The sequence below is a fragment of the Coregonus lavaretus genome (genome assembly GCF_964263955.1).
Source record: "Coregonus lavaretus genome assembly, contig: HAP1_SCAFFOLD_1018, whole genome shotgun sequence".
NCBI lineage: Eukaryota > Metazoa > Chordata > Actinopteri > Salmoniformes > Salmonidae > Coregonus > Coregonus lavaretus.
In genome coordinates, this window is record NW_028156199.1 from 1 (window position 1) to 17,145 (window position 17,145).

Consider the following 17,145-nt stretch of genomic DNA (forward strand, 5'->3'; position numbering starts at 1 on the left):
GGAGAGAGAGAGAAGATGAGGAATGAGGAGAAACAGAGAGTAGAGGAGGATGGGGAGAGAGAGAGAGAGAGAGAGAGAGAAGAGGAGGATGAGGAGAGACAGATAGAGAGTGAGAGAGAGAGAGAGAGAGAGAGAGAGAGAGAGAGAGAGAGAGAGAGAGAGAGAGAGAGAGAGAGAGAGAGACAGATAGAAGGGGAGGAGGATGAGGAGAGAGAGAGAGAAGAGGAGGATGAGGAGAGACAGAGAGTAGAGGAGGATGAGGAGAGAGAGTAGAGGAGGATGTGGAGAGAGAGAGAGAGAGAGAGAGAGAGAGAGAGAAGAGGAGGATGTGGAGAGACATAGAGAAGAGGAGGATGAGGAGAGACAGAGACAGAGACAGAGAGAGAGAGAGAGAGAGAGAGAGAGAGAGAGAGAGAGAGAGAGAGAGAGAGAGAGATAGAGAGAAGAGGAGGATGAGGATAGAGAGAGAAGAGGAGGATGAGGAGAGACAGAGAGTAGAGGAGGATGGGGAGAGAGACAGAGACAGAGACAGAGAGAGAAAAAGAAAGAGAGAAGAGGAGGATGAGGAGAGAGAGAGAGAAGAGGAGGATGTGGAGTGACAGAGAGAAGAGGAGGATGAGGAGAGAGAGCGCGAAGAGAAGCAGCTGAGGTTTCAGTAGGGGGCAATGCTAGGCTACACACAGAAAGCACTGAGATAGGCTCGTTCAAGACACACTGCACTGAGCACTGAGCACACTCATAGGAGGCCATTACTACTACTACTACTACTACTACTACTATTATTATTACTATTACTAACTATTACAATCATAATCACTATTACTATTACTAGTACACTATAATAACCATTATCATTATTTCTATAATTATAATTTTTGCAAGTACTATAATGATTTATATAATCTCAATCATTGCTCTTTAATGAGGAAATGTAGGTGGAAAGGTGAGAAAATGGATACAATTAATATATTTCTCTCAATAAAACACTTGAACACTAAGCCATGTTGTAGGAATTAGCGTGTCCGTTTGAATCAACAGATTGAAAAGAGCAGTAATGCTATGAGAGAAGAACCATGGTAGAGAGTTAAAGGCAGTAGAAGAGGCAGCAGCTAAAACACAGAGGAGTTTAATAGTGCTGAGTGAGCAGTAGCACTCATCTAGCTTCCCTTTACACACTACATATTCATACTCATCAGCAGCTTTCTAATCTCCCTGTAATTAGCATATTCAAATAGTTTTCCTAATGACGTTGATCCAACGCAAGGTAATTTCATACATAGTTTTAACTTTGAACTGAAATAATATGGAAATGGTAGACGGGGAGGAGAAATACACTACAGTAAATTAGATTAATCAGGTTTGGGCTAATTTGACATTTGGTTGGTTCAACTTTGAACTGAGATTGCTGTATTCTGGGCTGTGGCGGGGTTGCTGTGAGTAGAGGGAGTAAGGCCTCCAGTGATTGGGTAAATGACATATCTACACAGCTGGAAACGAGAGCATGTTAACTATCAGGGCACTGAGATGGAGAGGGAGAGAAACACACACACACACTCGCGCTCATACACGCTTACACACACACACACACACACACACACACACACCCTCACCAATGTATAAATGTGTTTGAAATGACATTCTTGAGTACACAAACAGTAAGTGGTGTTGTGGCTTTGATGTGCGGCGGGGCCCCCCAGGTCAGCAGGCAGAGTGGTCCTTTATCTTAATTGAAAAAATGTAATCATTAACCTGATGCTTCTGTTTCTAAATGGCAAGTTTTCTCCTTTCATTCTATTATGTTTCACCCACACTTACAAGCACAGGGAGAAAAAGAGAGAGGGAGAGAGAACGAATGAGGAGAGAGAGGAAAGAAAGAGAGAAGAGAGAGAGAAGAAAGAGAACAAGATATACGGATACAATAAGTACTTTCAAAAGAGTAAAAAAGAGAGTAGAGAGAAATTCAATAAAACAGGAAAAGAAAGTTTAGTGGGTGTAATTTGATTAATAATGCTAAACGGGGACTCGGAGGGTGTGAGATACGGCAGGGGGAACAAATTAGGCAGCACAGCCGGGAGAAGGCTGTGTTCAGTGGGGTATCAAAGGCACACAATACCGACAGACTGCGCCTCCTCTCCTCTCCTCGCCTCCGCCACTCAAATTGAAATTCTGTATCTAGTCATACGAGCTTCAGAAGTGTACTTCTTTCATTAGGACTCTTTTTTAATTCACTTATTTATTTCTCTTATCGCGTACAAGGCTACGACGACCCTTCTTATTAAATTAGAGGTTATATCATCAATGGCTTATGAGTGACGTGTCAACACTCCAACATATTCACACATCCAAATAAAGATGTCTCATATTTTCTTATAGTGTAGTTGAAATCTATTGATTAAAGAAGAAAATGCTAAGTTCTCAGCCACTACATCAAACAGCTTGAATGGGTGAGAGTGAATCATAGTCACACCACTGTTAAACTCGAAAGCAATAATAATTGCACAATTAATAATTAGTAGAAAGCTATTTCCTTGCCGAACTATTAATCTCATCATAGATTAGACTTCTACAATTACAACATTTCTACTTGTATTTTACCCTTCTATAAGTAATGCTAAATCTTGGACCCCCTGTGTCTAGTAAGACGTTGATGGGGAAGAGAAGAGTAGAGAAGGAGAGAGTGGGAGTGGGGTTGTCATAACACATCTATGTTTAACAGGATAATCATGGGAGACGACCATCTTGTTTTGATCACCTGTAGTATTACAGCTAATGTAAATAATGGCTTACTGTAGTCATGTCATTCTGCCTGTCTGAGGGCTGAATGGGGGAACTAAGGCAAACACATGGTCTTTATCTGTTTCCCCCCAACCTGAAACAGTCACACCACGGTATATGAAGTCATGGAGAAAGAACCGTTTTAGAACACACACACACACATACACACACAGAGAGGAATCTTTACAGTAGATATTAAGGGATGCGTGGGGGCTGGGTTCGTTAAGTTTGCCCCTGCACCTGTCTTGCTCTGCTTTCATGTCTGTGTGTGTGTGTAGTACACACTGGTTACAGTACACATGTTGTAACAGTCACCTTCAAATACCAGCACAAACATTTCCAACAACAGCTGAGTTTTCTTTCCAGATTGTGGAGAAAACATTGTGGAGAAAATTGTTAATTTCCAAAACCTTAAAAAGACATTACACAAACAGTTCATTATATGGGTGTAAGAAAGCTTAACAATCCCAAACAGTCCATTAATCTATCTCTTGTCATGTACAATGAAGTTAGATTTAACATACACATCCTGATACGCACGTCTTCCCTTGGTCAGGGAAGACACATTCATGTCCCTGGCATGGAATAGCATCCATGTGAACAATCGTCTAACTCTCTGAGTCTTTGGGAAGTTGAAGGATTTCACACGACAGTTCTCTCTCTCTCTCTCTCTCCCGTCTTATTTTCTCTTTGAAAGAGAGGGAGTGGGTTATGATGTTTTTTCCTACTGGTTTAACTGGGGCTATTTCAACCCTGCTGAAAAAGTAAATGCGTTCCGAGCCTGCTTTCAGTCTGAGCCTCACAACTTATCTTCTTCTTCTTTCTTGCTATTAAATGCAGCGAGTGAACGAGCGGGTGACAGAGAGTGTGAGAGGCAAATCTAAATGGGGATGCACACTCCCTGCATTACCATAAAAAAGAAGGGGGAGAAAGAAGGGAGGAGAGCGTTTTCCGGCGTATCTCTCGTGGTCTGTGACGAAGGGGTGGTCCTGAAGGCCTTATCAGTTCACCAACAGCAGAAAACAGAAAATGATTAGCATCTAATTTAACCCAATCTCCAGCTCAATGGCCCGCCATTCAAAGAGCTGCATCTATATGTATTTAAGAGGTAATCACTGGTCGGAGCCCCTCTCTCAGACACCCCCTTTTGTGCAGCGGGATAACACACAAACATATTTCCATCTGAAAGGGGCTCCAATACGGGTTTATTTCTGAGGGGGAATCGAAGGGGTTGTTGCGGTTTGGTATTTGAGTTGGGTCTGTGTGTGTGAGTGTGAGTATGTCTGTGTGCATGTGTGGGATGTGGGTATGTGTGAGATGAGGTAAATATTGTCATAGAGGGAGCCTGCCGCAGGTCCACAGCAGCATTGCCATATGAATCTCTGCAGCAGAACTCATGAAATGTGTGGAGTGTGTTCAGCTTGTCTTCCCGATAGCAGGAGAAAGACTCTACAAGGATAAGGGAGTGAACAGAAGAACGCACACTAACGGGAATGTTTCTGAAAGTAAATCTCAAGACTTCCATAATCGAACAAAGATGGAGTAAAAGTATATAAGTGAAATATGAGGGTGTAAGTTACGCTTGGACATCTTTGAATGGAGATGAAGAGAAGCCATCTTGACTCAGTGAGATACAGTGAGATTGACTACTCAGTCTTAAATGTATCTCTATTTGCACATTTTTATTTTTATTTTATTTCACCTTTATTTAACCAGGTAAGCCAGTTGAGAACAAGTTCTCATTTACAACTGCGACCTGGCCAAGATAAAGCATAGCAGTGCGATAAAAACAACAACACAGAGTTACATATGGGGTAAAAAAAACATAAAGTCAAAAAATACAACAGAAAATATATATACAGTGTGTGCAAATGTAGCAAGTTATGGAGGTAAGGCAATAAATAGGCTATAGTGCAAAAAAATTACAATTAGTATTAACACTGGAATGCTAGATGTGCAAGAGATTATGTGTAAATAGAGATACTGGGGTGCAAAAGAGCAAAATAAATAACATTATAGGGATGAGGTAGTTGGGTGGGATAATTTCAGATGGGCTGTGTACAGGTGCAGTGATCGGTAAGGTGCTCTGACAACTGATGCTTAAAGTTAGTGAGGGAGATAAGAGTCTCCAGCTTCAGAGATTTTTGCAATTCGTTCCAGTCATTGGCAGCAGAGAACTGGAAGGAATGGCGGCCAAAGGAGGTGTTGGCTTTGGGAATGACCAGTGAGATATACCTGCTGGAGCGCAGACTACTTGTGGGTTCTGCTATGGTGACCAATGAGCTAAGATAAGGCGGGGATTTGCCTAGCAGTGATTTATAGATGGCCTGGAGCCAGTGGGTATGACGACGAACATGTAGTGAGGACCAGCCAACAAGAGCGTACAGGTCACAGTGGTGGGTAGTGTATGGGGCTTTGGAGACAAAACGGATGGCACTGTGATAGACTACATCCAATTTGCTGAGTAGAGTGTTGGAGGCTATTTTGTAAATGACATCGCCGAAGTCAAGGATCGGTAGGATAGTCAGTTTTACGAGGGCATGTTTGGCAGCATGAGTGAAGGTGGCTTTGTTGCGAAATAGGAAGCCGATTCTAGATCTAACTTTTGATTGGAGATGCTTAATGTGAGTCTGGAAGGAGAGTTTACAGTCTAACCAGACACCTAGGTATTTGTAGTTGTCCACATACTCTAGGTCAGACCCGTCGAGAGTGGTGATTCTAGTCGGGTGGGCAGGTGCCAGCAGCGTTCGATTGAAGAGCATCATCTCTATCATTCCAGTGTTAATACTAATTGTAAATATTTTTGCACTATGGCCTATTTATTGCCTTACCTCCATAACTTGCTACATTTGCACACACTGTATATATATTTTCTGTGGTATTTTTGACTTTATGTTTTGTTTTACCCCATATGTAACTCTGTGTTGTTGTTTTTATCGCACGGCTTTGCTTTATCTTGGCCAGGTCGCAGTTGTAAATGAGAACTTGTTCTCAACTGGCTTACCTGGTTAAATAAATATACAAATACAAAAAGTATTAAATTGACCCTGGGCAATGTAGAACCAGAGAGCAGGATTGTGCTTCATCAGCCACTGTGAAGATCTCTATGGAACTTTCCATCAACACAGATTACATGCATGTAGACCCCAGTCTAAGAAAGGGAGGGGAAAAGACAATCGCAAGTGTAAAATAAAAAAGTTGGAATAGAAAGGGTCATGTAGATTTGTGGCTGGGGTCTCTTTTGATGATGACAGGAGAGGAGTACACCTTAGCTGTGTTATGCATTCCATAATCTGCCTTACGCTGGTGGTTTCTCAAACACACACGCGCGCTCGGACACGAACACATACACACACAGGCTGTGACCGTCTGGGATGAGGTAGAATTGGAGGTGTTTCTGACAAGGTGAACTTCATGCATCGCGTACATGATGTATAACTCTCACAGGAACAAGAGCAGAACACCAGACTGAACAGTATTTCCTCTCTCTCTCTCTCTCTCTCTCTCTCTGTTCCTCAGGCCTTTGTCTGTGCTGGAGAAGTCACAAAGGAGCCACTAGGTGACCAGCCTCCTCTGTCCTTCATCTCTATCCGTTCTTTCTTTCTTTTAGTAGGATAAAACAGGAGGGTCCCTCCATTCAGAGCGTAATTCAGAGTTTCATTTTTAGGATGGTCAAATAAACGGATGGTATAAAACACATCTATCATGAGACAAAACCGTGAAAAAAAAGGAGAATGTGAAAAAGAGAAGAGAGAAAAGGACGGGTTCTTTTACCTTAAATGTCATCATCCTCCGACACAGACACATTCACCTTTTATACAAAAGTGAGGAAGGAGAAAAAATTCATTGGATAAAAAAAGACGTCTTTATATTCTGGCTTAAGACCATCATAATTTGACTACAGTAAGCTTTTGTGAAATGCAAAGATGCATTTGAGAGCGTTTGGAGCAAAAAAAAGAGAAAGAGAGAGGGAAAATGGAGAGAAAGATGTAGAAAGAGAGAGAGGAAGAAGGAAAAAGAGAGAGGTACAGAAATTGTCCATTAACCAAAAGCAATTTCTGTGGCTGTGCGCTCAGCTGCTTGGAGGTTCCTGGCCAAGCTAATAGCCTTTCATTACAAGTTTCCTTCTCTGCCAATTAGACGGCTAGTCTGTGTCTGAGGCTGGCCACCCAACCGGCCCCACCGTCAAGCCCACAGCCACACACTTTGAACAGCCCTGCGCTCACTGGCACACGTCCAATGACCAGGGGACACAGCTACACTCACAAGAACACACACTCACTCAGACACACACAGAGAACATAGACTTTTCTCTCTGCTTCCGCACGGCAAGCGATACCGATGCACCAAGTCTGGATCAGCAGGATCCCGAATAGCTTCTACCCCCAAGCCATAAGACTGCTAAATAGTTAGTTAAATATTTAACCAAATAGCTACCCGGAGTTTCTGCATTGATCCTTTTTGCACTAACTCTTTTGACTCATCACATACGCTGCTGCTACTGTTTGTTATCTATCCTGTTGCCTAGTCGCTTTATTCCTAGTTACAGTGGGGAAAAAAAGTATTTAGTCAGCCACCAATTGTGCAAGTTCTCCCACTTAAAATATGAGAGAGGCCTGTAATTTTCATCATAGGTACACGTCAACTATGACAGACAAATTGAGAAAAAAAATCCAGAAAATCACATTGTAGGATTTTTAATGAATTTATTTGCAAATTATGGTGGAAAATAAGTATTTGGTCACCTACAAACAAGCAATATTTCTGGCTCTCACAGACCTGTAACTTCTTCTTTAAGAGGCTCCTCTGTCCTCCACTCGTTCCCTGTATTAATGGCACCTGTTTGAACTTGTTATCAGTATAAAAGACACCTGTCCACAACCTCAAACAGTCACACTCCAAACTCCACTATGGTCAAGACCAAAGAGCTGTCAAAGGACACCAGAAACAAAATTGTAGACCTGCACCAGGCTGGGAAGACTGAATCTGCAATAGGTAAGCAGCTTGGTTTGAAGAAATCAACTGTGGGAGCAATTATTAGGAAATGGAAGACATACAAGACCACTGATAATCTCCCTCGATCTGGGGCTCCACGCAAGATCTCACCCCGTGGGGTCAAAATGATCACAAGAACGGTGAGCAAAAATCCCATAACCACACGGGGGGACCTAGTGAATGACCTGCAGAGAGCTGGGACCAAAGTAACAAAGCATACCATCAGTAACACACTACGCCGCCAGGGACTCAAATCCTGCAGTGCGAGACGTGTCCCCCTGCTTAAGACAGTACATGTCCAGGCCCGTCTGAAGTTTGCTAGAGTGCATTTGGATGATCCAGAAGAGGATTGGGAGAATGTCATATGGTCAGATGAAACCAAAATATAACTTTTTGGTAAAAACTCAACTCGTCGTGTTTGGAGGACAAAGAATGCTGAGTTGCATCCAAAGAACACCATACCTACTGTGAAGCATGGGGGTGGAAACATCATGCTTTGGGGATGTTTTTCTGCAAAGGGACCAGGACGACTGATCCGTGTAAAGGAAAGAATGAATGGGGCCATGTATCGTGAGATTTTGAGTGAAAACCTCCTTCCATCAGCAAGGGCATTGAAGATGAAACATGGCTGGGTCTTTCAGCATGACAATGATCCCAAACACACCGCCCGGGCAACGAAGGAGTGGCTTCATAAGAAGCATTTCAAGGTCCTGGAGTGGCCTAGCCAGTCTCCAGATCTCAACCCCATAGAAAATCTTTGGAGGGAGTTGAAAGTCTGTGTTGCCCAGCGACAGCCCCAAAACATCACTGCTCTAGAGAAGATCTGCATGGAGGAATGGGCCAAAATACCAGCAACAGTGTATGAAAACCTTGTGAAGACTTACAGAAAACGTTTGACCTGTGTCATTGCCAACAAAGGGTATATAACAAAGTATTGAGAAACTTTTGTTATTGACCAAATACTTATTTTCCACCATACTTTGCAAATAAATTCATTAAAAATCCTACAATATGATTTTCTAGATTTTTTTTCCTCATTTTGTCTGTCATAGTTGACTTGTACCTATGTTGAAAATTACAGGCCTCTCTCATCTTTTTAAGTGGGAGAACTTGCACAATTGGTGGCTGACTAAATACTTTTTTCCCCCACTGTATATGTACATACAGTGGGGAGAACAAGTATTTGATACACTGCCGATTTTGCAGGTTTTCCTACTTACAAAGCATGTAGAGGTCTGTAATTTCCAGAAAATCACATTGTATGATTGTTAAGTAATAATTAGCATTTTATTGCATGACATAAGTATTTGATACATCAGAAAAGCAGAACTTAATTTTTTTTTTACAGAAACCTTTGTTTGCAATTACAGAGATCATACGTTTCCTGTAGGTCTTGACTAGGTTTGCACACACTGCAGCAGGGATTTTGGCCCACTCCTCAATACAGACCTTCTCCAGATCCTTCAGGTTTCGGGGCTGTCGCTGGGCAATACGGACTTTCAGCTCCCTCCAAAGATTTTCTATTGGGTTCAGGTCTGGAGACTGGCTAGGCCACTCCAGGACCTTGAGATGCTTCTTACGGAGCCACTCCTTAGTTGCCCTGGCTGTGTGTTTCGGGTCGTTGTCATGCTGGAAGACCCAGCCACGACCCATCTTCAATGCTCTTACTGAGGAAAGGAGGTTGTTGGCCAAGATCTCGTGATACATGGCCCCATCCATCCTCCCCTCAATACGGTGCAGTTGTCCTTTCCCCTTTGCAGAAAAGAATCCCCAAAGAATGATGTTTCCACCTCCATGCTTCACGGTTGGGATGGTGTTCTTGGGGTTGTACTCATCCTTCTTCTTCCTCCAAACACGGCGAGTGGAGTTTAAACCAAAAAGCTCTATTTTTGTCTCATCAGACCACATGACCTTCTCCCATTCCTCCTCTGGATCATCCAGATGGTCATTGGCAAACTTCAGACGGGCCTGGACATGCGCTGGCTTGAGCAGGGGGACGTTGCATGCGCTGCAGGATTTTAATCCATGATGGCGTAGTGTGTTACTAATGGTTTTCTTTGAGACTGTGGTCCCAGCTCTCTTCAGGTCATTGACCAGGTCCTGCCGTGTAGTTCTGGGCTGATCCCTCAGCTTCCTAATGATCATTGATGCCCCACGAGGTGAGATCTTGCACGGAGCCCCAGACCGAGGGTGATTGACCGTCATCTTGAACTTCTTCCATTTTCTAATAATTGTGCCAACAGTTGTTGCCTTCTCACCAAGCTGCTTGCCTATTGTCCTGTAGCCCATCCCAGCCTTGTGCAGGTCTACAATTTTATCCCTGATGTCCTTACACAGCTCTCTGGTCTTGGCCATTGTGGAGAGGTTGGAGTCTGTTTGATTGAGTGTGTGGACAGGTGTCTTTTATACAGGTAACGAGTTCAAACAGGTGTAGTTAATACAGGTAATGAGTGGAGAACAGGAGGGCTTCTTAAAGAAAAACTAACAGGTCTGTGAGAGCCGGAATTCTTACTGGTTGGTAGGTGATCAAATACTTATGTCATGCAATAAAATGCAAATTAATTACTTAAAAATCATACAATGTGATTTTCTGGATTTTTGTTTTAGATTCCATCTCTCACAGTTGAAGTGTACCTATGATAAAAATGACAGACCTCTACATGCTTTGTAAGTAGGAAAACCTGCAAAATCGGCATTGAATCAAATTCTTGTTCTCCCCACTGTATCTACCTCAATTACCCCGTACCCCTGCACATTGACTCTGTACTGGTAACCTTGGTATATAGCCAAGTTATCGTCACTCATTGTGTATTTATTATTACTTTAATTATTATGTGTTTTACTTTTCTATTATTTATCTATTTTCTTTCTCTCTGCATTGTTGTGAAGTAAGTAAGCGTTTCGCTGTTACTCTACACCTGTTGTTTACGAAGCATGTGACAAATAACATTTTATTTTATTTGATTCATTTTAATGATCAGGGGACATAGCTACACTCACAGAAACAAACACATGCAGAAAAGGCAGAAAGAGAAACAGTCACTCATAAAGACTGCACTGCAAGTCACACACACACCCCATGGCTCCAAATACAAGGCCTGTAATTACCAATTACAGCAACTGCTGCTTTAATGTAACCCCTTTCTTCTCCTCTCTCCTTCTTTCTTTCTTTCTTTCTTTCTTTCTTTCTTTCTCTCTCTCTCTCTCTCTCTCTCTCTCTCTCTCTCTCTCTTCTCTCTCTTTCTAATTTTGTTATTTGTTGGAGTTGTTCCTGGTCACCACACTTCCGCATTGCATTCCTGTCTATTTGTTTATTTGGATAGCCATTAGCTTTTGCAGAAACAGCAGCTACTCTTCCTGGGGTCCACAAAAAACACAAAACATGACAAGTAACAAAACGCTTTGGGTGCTGACATGTAGAGTGTGGAATCAACTGCATACATAGTCATTCTAGCTTTGTGTAAGACCAGTGACAAATCATTGGTAAAAATAGAGAAGGGTAACGGCCCAAGGACTCTGCCCTGAGGGACACCGCACCACACTAGTGTGTGTGAAGGCTGGTGTGTGTATGTGTGTGTGTGTGTGTGTGTGTGCATGTCTGCACATCACCAGTGGGTGTTTTTCCGACCTGTGGGTGTAATCATTTACAGTATTTAAAGCTTGACCTCTGACCTCACCCCGACCCCACATGGTGCCAGACAGGATACTGGGTCATCTGTCAGAGATGAATTGTGGCGAGTGATTTGAAAGGAGTCAGGCGCAGGAGGGTAAATCACAGAATAAAAGGGTTTATTCTGAAGGCACAGAGGTAAGCAGCAATGCGTCAAAAACTCCAGTGCATAATCAGGCGCACTGGGAAACAACAAGGCTCACGGGTGAAATATCCCGGCGATACAAAATACAAGGAGCTCCACCAAGCTAAACTAACCTCCACAATAATCAATCACACACAAAGACAAGGGGGCAGAGGGAACACTTATAAAGGTACTGATGTGGGGATATGAACCAGGTGTGTGTAATAAACAAGACAAAACAAATGGAATGATGAGATGAGGAGCGGCAGTGGCTAGAAGGCCGGTGACGACGAACGCCGAAGCATGTCCAAACAAGGAGAGGGTGCAGCTTCGGAGGAAGTCGTGACATGAATGACTGTCTGGCAGGATAATATATGAAATATACTCAGCATTTACTCTTTATTCATATCTGGGATTGGTCGGGGAGGAAACATTGTTTTTGTTGTCAGTAAAACCTATTTTACTGACATGGCACGAAGCCTCCAGTGATGATCCATGGCCCGAAGCCTCCAGTGATGATCCATGGCCCGAAGCCTCCAGTGATGATCCATGGCCCAAAGCCTCCAGTGATGATCCATGGCACGAAGCCTCCAGTGATGATCTATGGCACGAAGCCTCCAGTGATGATCCATGGCACAAAGCCTCCTGTGATGATCCATGGCCCGGAGCCTCCAGTGATGGTCCATGGCCCAGAGCCTCCAGCGACGGTCTGCAGTCCAGAGTCTCCAGCTCCGGTCAGCTGCTTTAATCCAGTGCCAGAGCAGTCCGCTCCACCGGTGCCTAGTCCAGCTCCGGTCAGCTGCACCAGTCCAGAGCCAGAGCAGTCCACTCCACCGGTGCCAAGTCCAGCTCCGGTCAGCTGCTTCACTCCAGTGCTAGAGCAGTCCACTCCACCGGTTCCTAGTCCAGCTCCAGTTATCTACTCTTCCCCCATGCCGGAGCCATCCGCTCCACCGTGGTCCGAGCCGGAGCCAGAGGTCAACCCCTCTCCAGGGTCGGGGTCTCCCACACCAGGGTCCAGACAGGACTTGGTGCATCGCGGGAGGACTGCTGGGCCGGGACCAGACGTCAGCCCCTCTCCAGGGTCGAGGGCTCCCACACCAGGGTCCAGACAGGGCTTGGTGCATTGTGGGAGGATTGAGAGGGGGAGCATCGCGCCGGGGTCCAGACCGGACCGGGCGTGCAAAGGGGAGGCAGGATGAGAGAGGAGTTTACTGCTTACGTCACTTCCGAAGCCGGAGCCGGAGCCGCCACCGCCACCGAGGCTAGATGCCCACCCGGACCCTCCCCTAATGAGTCGGGGGGGGGGGTGGTAGGTACTGTCACGCCCTGACATTGAAATCTCTAGTTGAGTTTGTCAGGGTGTGAGATCTAGTTTATATATTTCCATGTTGGCCGGGGTGTGGTTCCCAATCAGAGGCAGCTGTCGGTCGTTGTCTCTGGTTGGGGATCATACTTAGGCAGCCAGTTTGCCTACCTTAGTTGTGGGATCTTGTTTCTGTTTGGCTTTTTTGATGTTTAGCCTCTTGAACTTCAAGTTCTGTTGGATTTTGTTATTTTGTCTGTGTTTATTAAAATAAACGACTATGTACGCATACCACGCTGCACCTTGGTCCAATTTACACAACGAACGTGACACTTACAGTGAAATGCTTACTTACAAGCCCTTAACCAACAATGCAGTTTTAAGAAAAATAAGTGTTAGGTAAAAAATAGATAATAAAACAAATAATTAAAGAGCAGCAGTAAAAGTTGAGTGTCAAGTTGAGTGTCAGTGACCGAGCTGGTGAATACTATATTGTACTGTATATTAACAGTTAAAAAGGTAAGATAAACAGTGTTGTACTAATATGACTGTAGAGGTTGTAGAGGTGATTAGCTGTATGTGAGAGAACAGTCCAGTGGAATTCCCACCAGTATTAACCAACCATGCTAATCCTTCACTCTGAGGACAAGGTGACACAAGCAGGCCTAGGGACAGATAAGTCGACTAAAGCACAGTTAGAAAGGTTTGAAATATTAGCAAGACTTCATATGTATCAAATATGGTACTAGGAATGTAAATGTTTATTTCACAACTAAATTAATAAAAAAAATATATGAGCCCCTGTTTGGATATGGTCAGTGTTAGTACTACACACACGGAGGCATTACATAAATATTCAGTTGCAGCTCAACTGTTTGCAAAATTGACAATGAGCACAAACTGTATTTTGCAGTGCATGAACATGTTTCGCCACAAATACTAAAGGACACATTGAGTCAGAACAATGGAAGTAATGTTACCTGACTGAACTGAATGATGAGTGGGATTTTGGCAGCATCCAACTGCCCTCTCTTTGTTTATGATAAACACAGAGAATAGACACTCAGAATACAGTTGATGGTATTGCTCCACACAGTTGCAATTTACCACACACACACACACACACACACACACACACACACACACACACACACACACACACACATCCACACACACACACACACACACACGTCCAAACACACACACACACACGCACACACGCACACACACACACACACACACGCACACCGTAACACATTCGAAAGGGAATTGGCACTTCTAAATATTCTGTTTGATGCAATAAATCATGTTTTCTTGTTTTCTAAAGCTATGTTTCACAGCAACACCATGACAACCTGCATATGTTGCTTTTAGGGCAGCATAAAAGACATAGTCCTGCATTCACTTCCCCACACACACAGACACACACACTAACGCCTCGGAGCTCCTCGCCGTGTGTCGGAGCCGGGCTGAGTGCTGTGGAATGTCAGGTGTGTGAATCACAAAGCCAGTGTTTACATTAAGGCTGGGGTCAGGAGGACAGGTATGTTTTAACGACAACATTACCTCTCCCTGACACGGCTAATGGACAAGGTGAGCCAGCAGTCAGCGGAAGAGAGCAACACCCCTCCCCTCCCCTCTGCACCCCACCACAGCCCACCCCGGGCAAACACTCAACAGCTTATACATTACAAGTCAAAATACAGGACATTCATCAGGAGAAACGTACAAATTACTCTCTCTCTCAAGACTAATGGAGCGTGGCTGTGGTTTCCTTAGAACTTGGCAGAGATGAAGAGAAATGAAGAAAGGACGAATGGATGGAAGGATGGGTGGGTGGCTGAATGAAAAAGAGAGAAAGGAAGTCAAGGCCATATAGTGTAATTGCTAATGGAAGAGATTTGATGAGGAGGAATTCCATCAGAAGATTATATTACTCTTCTGTCAGTATTGTTGGTTAATAGTATCAGTTTAACTAGATGGATGACGCAATCAATCACAGTGTTAAGATGCTTATTGTGACTGACACAGCAGTGTCCTCTGTACAGTACTGAATGTTCTACCATTGCTACACGGACACACACTACTACCCAACACACAAACTGTTTCTTTCTCTTTCAACACACACACACACACACACACACACACACACACACACACACACACACACACACACACACACACACACACAGTGAGCGATGATTGCCATACTCCATATTACTGGTGTACAGATAACTGCTTGGCTCCCTTGGGCCTGCCAATCCACTGTAATCCCTCAAACACTCTGCATTTTCATTTCAAACAAAAGCTAAATCCGTCAGAAGACACAGGGAAGCATTCTGTTCTCTCCTCTTTTTTCCCCATCCCTCTTTTTTGTTGTCGTCTCTGTATTTCTGTCCGCATGTTCCAACCACTTGTTCCTCCTCTCTGCTTGCTCTGCTTATGAAATTCAATATAAGAATGATATACGATGCTAAACAAAAAGCATTGAATCAACTGAGAGTGAATTTAGACTGATAGTCACCATAATTGAATACATTCCCTCACTTGTCTTATTCTGAGTCCACAATGATTACATACAGTACATGATGAGTGCTACAGACCCAGCAGAAGCTAGTATAGGAAACTCACAACCAATGCAGACGCTAATATCCCTGCATCTCTCTTTCCCCCAATAGCCTACACATACAGTATATATCCCATCCTCATATCAGTGATCAAAGTGGACTAAGCATGCTTTACATTCCCAACCCCTGCAACAATGTATATATCATATGTAGCATCTCTAATTTGTCTTACGGTTTTGTCTTCTGCATTTTCAGCTAATCTCCCATTGGCAACATGGTATGCATCATATTGTGTTGCATGGATCACCATTTATATTTTTCCAAGAAGCCTACAATATGGGTATTTTATAGATCATCACCTGCCAGACATACTATGGTCCACAGAAACCAACGAAAGAAGATGCTTACTATGAAGGTAACTATGACCATCCAGACTCATAGTGAAGGTGTGGGGGGAGAAACGGGATAGAGAGACCCCAGATGAACCCACTGTCCCCTTGTCTGCCCCGCCCCCCCCCCGCCCCGCAGTAGCCTAGCTGCCAGTCAAAGGGCTGTCTCCATGGTGATGGGCAGGTGAAGCAATAAGGTGATGAGGGAAGGAAAGAGACCATTACAGAGGGGCAAAGGAGAGAAAAGCTAATTGAAATTGGATATTGCAGTCTTCTGAAAAAAAAGAGGGAGGTTGTGAAGGAGGTGGGGAGGATGGAGGGATAAAGGGGGTATGGGGGTAAATATGCAGTCTAGTCATTTCCCCTCTCCTCCAACTGTAAGTAAGACTTCAGCGAAATGGCTGAGATGAAATCCGGGGTTGTGGCAGAGACATTGGTGTTGCCGCATTTAAATCACATGCTGGGCTAAACCTCTTAGATTACAACACTTTGGCTGTGTGTGCCGTTTTCTGCCGTTTAATTATCAGTTCATATTCCCTGCTGGTGCACCGTGGACACACCACACACGCAAGCACACACACACTCATTCAAGTGTGCACAAGGATTAAGGACAGTTGGAAATCCTCAGGTATAAATGAGACATTACAGAAAACATGTCTAGCAGGAAAAACAACAGGATAGACAAACACATCACCGACTGGGGGTGGGAGGCATATTTTTGGCACCGTGTCTCTCATCGCCACCCTGCACTTCACTCCCCGTCATCCCCCTTCAAATGGTCTCCCCCACAGACATGACTGTCACTACGACCATTACCAGTGTCCCTTCAGGCTCTGCCCGGCCGCCCAAAGGGCTCCTTGTTCCTCCCAGTCGTACGGCTGCCCAGCCACAGCCTACTGGCCCACTGGCTACTGACCCCTGGCTGCGGCGCCCTCCATTAGGCCTAATTGCAGCAGTGGAAGTGGTGCAGACCGAGGCTCCACATTAGAGCCAATTAGGGCCGCCCAGGCCGGACCCTGTCGGGGGTAGGGTTACCCAGGACCAGGTAGACCTTATGGGGGGACGGGTGGACAGCGCTCAGACCCAGGGGCCAGGGGCTTGAGCTGAAAGGTAAATATGATAGAGAGAGACGAGGGAGAGAGAGATAAAGAGAGACAGAAAAAGAGAGAGAGAGAGCTTGTGTCTCTCCATTCATGCGTGTGGATGTGATGTGGACTGCGACCTGGGGAGACAGCAGTAATTTTAGGCTGTCACTGGTAGGGATATAATAAGGGTTGGGTCTTGCCTTCAAATAAAAGGTAGACATCCTCCTCTTTAAT